This window comes from Rattus norvegicus, chromosome 13 (genome assembly GCF_021556685.1).
Source record: "Rattus norvegicus strain SHRSP/BbbUtx chromosome 13, alternate assembly SHRSP_T2T, whole genome shotgun sequence".
Taxonomy (NCBI): domain Eukaryota; kingdom Metazoa; phylum Chordata; class Mammalia; order Rodentia; family Muridae; genus Rattus; species Rattus norvegicus.
In genome coordinates this window covers 88966802-88976294 of record NC_141546.1, presented here as the reverse complement: position 1 = coordinate 88976294, position 9493 = coordinate 88966802, and positions in this window count along the sequence as shown.

Below are 9493 nucleotides of genomic sequence, written 5' to 3'. Positions count from 1 at the left end.
ATGGTCTCTACAGGTTCTATATCCCCTTATTGGGTATTTCAGCTAATGTCCTCCCTCTTAGGTCCTGAGAACCTCTTGGGTCCCTGGCATTTGGGACTTTCTAGTGGCTTCCTCCAGTTCTTCCGACCCAACTGCTACACATCTAGTTTCAAATTCTTGACCCTCTGTACTTCTCCATTTCCTCCCACATCTGAACTATCCCACCTTTCCCCTCCCCCTCCTTTCTCTAGTCCAAATCCCTCTCTCTCTACTTCCCAGAGATTATCCCCCTACTGAGTAGGACTGTAGCATCCCCATTTTGGTGTGATCTCCTCCTTCTTGGGTTTCACATGATCTGTGAGTTGTATCATGGGTATTCCAAGCTCCTTTTTGGATAATATGCACTTCTCAGTGAGTGCATACCATGTGTGCTCTTTTGAGACTGACTTACCTCGCTCAGGATGGTATTTTTAAATTGCATCCATTTGCCTAAGAAGTTTATAAAATCACTGTTTTTAATAGCTGACTAGTACTCCATATGTGACTAGTACCCCATGTTCTGTATGCATTCCTCTATTGAGGGACATGTGGGTTCTTTGCAGCTTCCGTCTATTATAAATAAGGCTGCTATGAACACAGTGGAACATGTGTCCTTGTTACATGTTGGAGCATCTTTTGGGTATATGCCCAGGAGTGGGATAGCTGGGTCCTCAGGTAGTATTATGGTCAATTTTCTGAGGAAACACCAGATTGATTTTCACCATGGTTGTATCAGCTTCAAATCACACCAGCGATAGAGGAGTGTTCCCCTTCCTCCACATCCCAACCAGCATCTGCTTTCATCCGAATTTTTGATCTTAGCCATTCTGACTGGTCTGAGATGGGATCTCAGGGTTGTTTTGATTTGCATTTCCCTGATGACTAAGGATGTCGAACATTTCTTTAAGTGCTTCTCGGCCATTTGAGATTCCTCAGTTAAGAATTCTCTGTTTAGCTCTGTACCCTATTTCTTAATAGGGTTATTTGGTTCACTGGAGTGTAACTTCTTGAATTCTTTGTATATTTTGGATATTAGGCCTCTATTGATATAGGATTGATAATGACCTTCTTCTAATCTGTTGGTTGCTGTTTTGTCCTATTGACAGTGTCCTTTGCCTCACAGAAGCTTTTCAATTTTATGAGGTACCATTTGTCGATTTTTGATCTTAGAGCACAAGCCATTGGTGTTCTGCCGAGGAAAATTTCCCTTGTGCCAAGGTGTTCAAGGTTCTTTCCCACTTTATTTTCTGTTAGATTCATCATATCTGGTTTTAGGTGGAGGTTCATGATCCACTTGGACTTGAGCTTTGTACAAGGACATAAGAAGGGTCAATTTGCATTCTTCTACCTGCTGACCACCAGTTGAAGCAGCACCATTTGTTGAAAATGTTGTGTTTTTTTCTTACTGGATGGTTTTGTCTCTTTTGTGAAAGATCAAGTGACCATAGGTATATGGGTTCATTTCTGGGTTTGCAATTCTATTCCATTGATCTACGTCCCTGTCTCTGTAACCCATACCATGCAGTTTTTTTTTTATTTGTATGCTAAAATATTTTTTTTTTATTAACTTGAGTATTTCTTATATACATTTCGAGTGTTATTCCCTTTCCCGGTTTCCGGGCAAACATCCCCCTCCCCACTCCCCTTCCTTATGGGTGTTCCCCTCCCAACCCTCCCCCCATTGCCGCCCTCCCCCCATAGACTAGTTCACTGGGGGTTCAGTCTTAGCAGGACCCAGGGCTTCCCCTTCCACTGGTGCTCTTACTAGGATATTCATTGCTACCTATGGGGTCAGAGTCCAGGGTCAGTCCATGTATAGTCTTTAGGTAGTGGCTTAGTCCCTGGAAGCTCTGGTTGCTTGGCATTGTTGTACTTTTGGGGTCTCGAGCCCCTTCAAGCTCTTCCAGTTCTTTCTCTGATTCCTTCAATAGGGGACCTATTCTCAGTTCAGTGGTTTGCTGCTGGCATTCGCCTCTATATTTGCTGTATTCTGGCTGTGTCTCTCAGGAGCGATCTACATCCGGCTAATGTCGGTCTGCACTTCTTTGCTTCATCCATCTTGTCTAATTGGGTGGCTGTATATGTATGGGCCACATGTGGGGCAGGCTCTGAATGGGTGTTCCTTCAGTCTCTGTTTTAATCTTTGCCTCTCCCTTCCCTGCCAAGGGTATTCTTTTTCCTCATTTAAAGAAGGAGTGAAGCATTCACATTTTGATCATCCGTCTTCAGTTTCGTTTGTTCTAGGGATCTAGGGTAATTCAAGCATTTGGGCTAATAGCCACTTATCAATGAGTGCATACCATGTATGTCTTTCTGTGATTGGGTTAGCTCACTCAGGATGATATTTTCCAGTTCCAACCATTTGCCTACGAATTTCATAAACTCGTTGTTTTTGATAGCTGAGTAATATTCCATTGTGTAGATGTACCACATTTTCTGTATCCATTCCTCTGTTGAAGGGCATCTGGGTTCTTTCCATTTTCTGGCTATTATAAATAAGGCTGCGATGAACATAGTGGAGCACGTGTCTCTTTTATATGTTGAGGCATCTTTTGGGTATATGCCCAAGAGAGGTATAGCTGGATCCTCAGGCAGTTCAATGTCCAATTTTCTGAGGAACCTCCAGACTGATTTCCAGAATGGTTTTACCAGTCTGCAATCCCACCAACAATGGAGGAGTGTTCCTCTTTCTCCACATCCTCGCCAGCATATGCTGTCACCTGAGTTTTTGATCTTAGCCAATCGCACTGGTGTGAGGTGAAATCTCAGGGTTGTTTTGATTTGCATTTCCCTTATGACTAAAGATGTTGAACATTTCTTTAGGTGTTTCTCAGCCATTCGGCATTCCTCAGCTGTGAATTCTTTGTTTAGCTCTGAACCCCATTTTTTAATAGGGTTATTTGTTTCCCTGCGGTCTAACTTCTTGAGTTCTTTGTATATTTTGGAAATAAGGCCTCTATCTGTTGTAGGATTGGTAAAGATCTTTTCCCAATCTGTTGGTTGCCGTTTTGTCCTAACCACAGTGTCCTTTGCCTTACAGAAGCTTTGCAGTTTTATGAGATCCCATTTGTCGATTCTTGATCTTAGAGCATAAGCCATTGGTGTTTTGTTCAGGAAATTTTTTCCAGTGCCCATGTGTTCCAGATGCTTCCCTAGTTTTTCTTCTATTAGTTTGAGTGTGTCTGGTTTGATGTGGAGGTCCTTGATCCACTTGGACTTAAGCTTTGTACAGGGTGATAAGCATGGATCGATCTGCATTCTTCTACATGTTGCCCTCCAGTTGAACCAGCACCATTTGCTGAAAATGCTATCTTTTTTCCATTGGATGGTTTTGGCTCCTTTGTCAAAAATCAAGTGACCATAGGTGTGTGGGTTCATTTCTGGGTCTTCAATTCTATTCCATTGGTCTATCTGTCTGTCTCTGTACCAATACCATGCAGTTTTTATCACTATTGCTCTGTAATACTGCTTGAGTTCAGGGATAGTGATTCCCCCTGAAGTCCTTTTATTGTTGAGGATATCTTTAGCTATCCTGGGTTTTTTGTTATTCCAGATGAATTTGCAAATTGTTCTGTCTAACTCTTTGAAGAATTGGATTGGTATTTTGATGGGGATTGCATTGAATCTGTAGATTGCTTTTGGTAAAATGGCCATTTTTACTATATTAATCCTGCCAATCCATGAGCATGGGAGATCTTTCCATCTTCTGAGGTCTTCTTCAATTTCTTTCCTCAGTGTCTTGAAGTTCTTATTGTACAGATCTTTTACTTGCTTGGTTAAAGTCACACCGAGGTATTTTATATTATTTGGGTCTATTATGAAGGGTGTCGTTTCCCTAATTTCTTTCTCGGCTTGTTTCTCTTTTGTATAGAGGAAGGCAACTGATTTATTTGAGTTAATTTTATACCCAGCCACTTTGCTGAAGTTGTTTATCAGCTTTAGTAGTTCTCTGGTGGAACTTTTGGGATCACTTAAATATACTATCATGTCATCTGCAAATAGTGATATTTTGACCTCTTCTTTTCCGATCTGTATCCCTTTGATCTCCTTTTGTTGTCTGATTGCTCTGGCTAGAACTTCAAGAACTATATTGAATAAGTAGGGAGAGAGTGGGCAGCCTTGTCTAGTCCCTGATTTTAGTGGGATTGCTTCAAGTTTCTCTCCATTTAGTTTAATGTTAGCAACTGGTTTGCTGTATATGGCTTTTACTATGTTTAGGTATGGGCCTTGAATTCCTATTCTTTCCAGGACTTTTATCATGAAGGGGTGTTGAATTTTGTCAAATGCTTTCTCAGCATCTAATGAAATGATCATGTGGTTCTGTTCTTTCAGTTTGTTTATATAATGGATCACGTTGATGGTTTTCCGTATATTAAACCATCCCTGCATGCCTGGGATGAAGCCTACTTGATCATGGTGGATGATTGTTTTGATGTGCTCTTGAATTCGGTTTGCCAGAATTTTATTGAGTATTTTTGCGTTGATATTCATAAGGGAAATTGGTCTGAAGTTCTCTTTCTTTGTTGTGTCTTTGTGTGGTTTAGGTATAAGAGTAATTGTGGCTTCATAGAAGGAATTCGGTAGGGCTCCATCTGTTTCAATTTTGTGGAATAGTTTGGATAATATTGGTATGAGGTCTTCTATGAAGGTTTGATAGAATTCTGCACTAAGCCCGTCTGGACCTGGGCTCTTTTTGGTTGGGAGACCTTTAATGACTGCTTCTATTTCCTTAGGAGTTATGGGGTTGTTTAACTGGTTTATCTGTTCCTGATTTAACTTCGATACCTGGTATCTGTCTAGGAAATTGTCCATTTCCTGAAGATTTTCAAATTTTGTTGAATATAGGTTTTTATAGTAAGATCTGATGATTTTTTGAATTTCCTCCGAATCTGTAGTTATGTCTCCCTTTTCATTTCTGATTTTGTTAATTTGGACACACTCTCTGTGTCCTCTCGTTAGTCTGGCTAAGGGTTTATCTATCTTGTTGATTTTCTCAAAGAACCAACTTTTGGTTCTGTTGATTCTTTCTATGGTCCTTTTTGTTTCTACTTGGTTGATTTCAGCTCTGAGTTTGATTATTTCCTGCCTTCTACTCCTCCTGGGTGTATTTGCTTCTTTTTGTTCTAGAGCTTTTAGGTGTGCTGTCAAGCTGCTGACATATGCTCTTTCCTGTTTCTTTCTGCAGGCACTCAGCGCTATGAGTTTTCCTCTTAGCACAGCTTTCATTGTGTCCCATAAGTTTGAGTATGTTGTATCTTCATTTTCATTAAATTCTAAAAAGTTTTTAATTTCTTTCTTTATTTCTTCCTTGACCAGGTTATCATTGAGTAGAGCATTGTTCAATGTCCACGTATATGTGGGCATTCTTCCCTTATTGTTATTGAAGACCAGTTTTAGGCCGTGGTGGTCCGATAGCACGCATGGGATAATTTCTATCTTTCTGTACCTGTTGAGGCCCGTTTTTTGACCAATTATATGGTCAATTTTGGAGAAAGTACCATGAGGAGCTGAGAAGAAGGTATATCCTTTTGCTTTAGGATAGAATGTTCTATAAATATCCGTTAAGTCCATTTGGCTCATGACTTCTCTTAGTCTGTCTACATCACTGTTTAATTTCTGTTTCCATGATCTGTCCATTGATGAGAGTGGGGTGTTGAAATCTCCCACTATTATTGTGTGAGGTGCAATGTGTGTTTTGAGCTTTAGTAAGGTTTCTTTTACATATGTAGGTGCCCTTGTATTTGGGGCATAGATATTTAGGATTGAGAGTTCATCTTGGTTGATTTTTCCTTTGATGAATATGAAGTGTCCTTCCTTATCTTTTTTGATGACTTTTAGTTGGAAATTGATTTTATTTGATATTAGAATGGCTACTCCAGCTTGCTTCTTCTGACCATTTGCTTGGAAAGTTGTTTTCCAGCCTTTCACTCTGAGATAGTGTCTGTCTTTGTCTCTGAGGTGTGTTTCCTGTAGGCAGCAGAATGCAGGGTCCTCGTTGCGTATCCAGTTTGTTAATCTATGTCTTTTTATTGGGGAGTTGAGGCCATTGATATTGAGAGATATTAAGGAATAGTGATTATTGCTTCCCGTTATATTCATATTTGATGTGAGGTTATGTTTGTGTGCTTTCATTCTCTTTGTTTTGTTGCCAAGACGATTAGTTTCTTGCTTCTTCTAGGGTATAGCTTGCCTCCTTATGTTGGGCTTTACCATTTATTATCCTTTGTAGTGCTGGATTTGTAGAAAGATATTGTGTAAATTTGGTTTTGTCATGGAATATCTTGGTTTCTCCATCAATGTTAATTGAGAGTTTTGCTGGATACAGTAATCTGGGCTGGCATTTGTGTTCTCTTAGGGTCTGTATAACATCAGTCCAGGATCTTCTGGCCTTCATAGTTTCTGGCGAGAAGTCTGGTGTGATTCTGATAGGTCTCCCTTTATATGTTACTTGACCTTTTTCCCTTACTGCTTTTAATATTCTTTCTTTATTTTGTGCGTTTGGTGTTTTGACAATTATGTGACGGGAGGTGTTTCTTTTCTGGTCCAATCTATTTGGAGTTCTGTAGGCTTCCTGTATGTCTATGGGTATCTCTTTTTTTAGGTTAGGGAAGTTTTCTTCTATGATTTTGTTGAAGATATTTACTGGTCCTTTGAGCTGGGAGTCTTCACTCTCTTCTATACCTATTATCCTTAGGTTTGATCTTCTCATTGAGTCCTGGATTTCCTGTATGTTTTGGACCAGTAGCTTTTTCCGCTTTACATTATCTTTGACAGTTGAGTCAATGATTTCTATGGAATCTTCTGCTCCTGAGATTCTCTCTTCCATCTCTTGTATTCTGTTGGTGAAGCTTGTATCTACAGCTCCTTGTCTCTTCTTTTGGTTTTCTATATCCAGGGTTGTTTCCATGTGTTCTTTCTTGATTGCTTCTATTTCCATTTTTAATTCCTTCAACTGTTTGATTGTGTTTTCCTGGAATTCTTTCAGGGATTTTTGCGATTCCTCTCTGTAGGCTTTTACTTGTTTATTAATGTTTTCCTGTGCTTCCCTAAGTGTGTTCAGGTCTTTCCTGAAGTCCTCCAGCATCATGATCAAATATGATTTTGAAACTAGATCTTGCTTTTCTGGTGTGTTTGGATATTCCATGTTTGTTTTGGTGGGAGAATTGGGCTCCGATGATGCCATGTAGTCTTGGTTTCTGTTGCTTGGGTTCCTGCGCTTGCCTCTCGCCATCAGATTATCTCTAGTGTTACTTTGTTCTGCTATTTCTGACAGTGGCTAGACTGTCCTATAAGCCTGTGTGTCAGGAGTGCTGTAGACCTGTTTTCCTCTCTTTCAGTCAGTTATGGGGACAGAGTGTTCTGCTTTCGGGCGTGTAGTTTTTCCTCTCTACAGGTCTTCAGCTGTTCCTGTGGGCCTGTGTCTTGAGTTCACCAGGCAGCTTTCTTGCAGCAGAAAATTTGGTCTTACCTGTGGTCCCGAGGCTCAGGTTTGCTCGTGGGGTGCTGTCCAGGGGCTCTCTGCAGCGGCAGCAACCAGGAAGACCTGTGCCGCCCCTTCCGGGAGCTTCAGTGCACCAGGGTTCCAGATGGTCTTTGGCTTTTTCCTCTGGCGTCCGAGATGTGTGTGCAGGGAGCAGTCTCTTCTGGTTTCCCAGGCCTGTCTGCCTCTCTGAAGGTTTAGCTCTCCCTCCCACGGGATTTGGGTGCAGAGAACTGTTTATCCGGTCTGTTTCCTTCAGGGTCCGGCGGTGTCTGTGGCAGGGGTCCTGCCGCTCCTGGGCCCTCCCCCACGGGAGCCCAGAGGCCTTATACAGTTTCCTCTTGGGCCAGGGATGTGGGCAGGGGTGAGCAGTGTTGGTGGTCTCTTCCGCTCTGCAGCCTCAGGAGTGCCCACCTGACCAGGCGGTTGGGTCTCTCTCTCACCGGGTCTGGGAGCAGAGAGCTGCTGCGGGCCGGGATCCGCGGGTGTGGGACTTCCGGTAAACACAGAACGTGCCCGGTTCTAGAGAAATTCTGCTTCCGTGTGTCCCAAGCTCACCAGGCAGCTTTCTTGCAGCAGAAAATTTGGTCTTACCTGTGATCCCGAGGCTCAAGTTCGCTCGTGGGGTGCTGCCCAGGGGCTCTCTGCAGCGGCAGCAACCAGGAAGACCTGTGCCGCCCCTTCCGGGAGCTTCAGTGCACCAGGGTTCCAGATGGTCTTTGGCTTTTTCCTCTGGCGTCTGAGATGTGTGTGCAGGGAGCAGTCTCTTCTGGTTTCCCAGGCCTGTCTGCCTCTCTGAAGGTTTAGCTCTCCCTCCCACGGGATTTGGGTGCAGAGAACTGTTTATCCGGTCTGTTTCCTTCAGGGTCCGGCGGTGTCTGTGGCAGGGGTCCTGCCGCTCCTGGGCCCATACCATGCAGTTTTAACCCTACTGCTCTGTGATATAGCTAAACCACACAAAGACCCAACGAAGAAAGAGAACTTCAGACCAATTTCCCTCATGAATATTGATGCAAAAATACTCAATAAAATTCTTGCAAACTGAATCCAAGAACACATCAGAATGATCATTCACCATAAACTCTATTTTAAAAGAATAGGAATTCATTTAAAAATTAGTAACAGTCCCAGATTACAAAGGTGTAATGTGTCTAGGAACAACTACTAGTTATACATGTTTAGTTACTAATGCCATAAAAACTCCCAAAAGGAAACTTGGCCTACCAGAGACAGGATGCAATGTGCTTCACCTTTCAGTGGTCTTCAAGCTCACCGTTGATTTGTTGGCAGTGTTCTCTCTTACTGATCCATAGGGGCCTGGATGAGTTAGTCAGTACATACTTGTTGAGTGTCCTCTACACGTGGGAATTCATTCCTTTTGAAACTGGTCTTTTCACTCAGGTTTCTGTGGAAATGGTTTCACTGCTGTCAAGCATTTACTTAAGAACCAGGGTGCTGCAGGCTCTGCTTCCAGTTTAAATGAAGGTGCATGAGTGGAAACACCTCAATGCAGAAGCCTGTTTTACAAAAGTTACCCCGTAGAAGGATCCCCACTGTTCCATTTCAGTACTCAAGATACTCCAGAGGAAGGCAAAACCTTAAATCAGTTCAACACAACCCTTGTTCTTAGGAGTTGCTGAGGGCAGAAACTACGTCATTCATTTCTTTTCAGTAGAGTGTTCAGTGGAGACCTAAAATGGTTAAGCAGGAAATGAGAAGAACTTCGTTTTCTTTGAATTGACTAATACATAGCTTAAATGCAGAGGAAGGTAAGACAGGGTTGAGTCACTATAACACGGAGGGTGTGTGTGGAAAAGCTGTAGTTGCCTACTATGGTGAACTGACAAAGGATCCCAACAAAGCATGGTCATTCTTTTCCTGTGAGAAAACAGAATAATTTCTTGTGAAAGAAGTTTCTAGAACTAGGTACTTACAGTGAAAAAAGAGAGAGAATTTTGTCTTTCTTTTCTGACATAGAAAAATTAAACATTACAC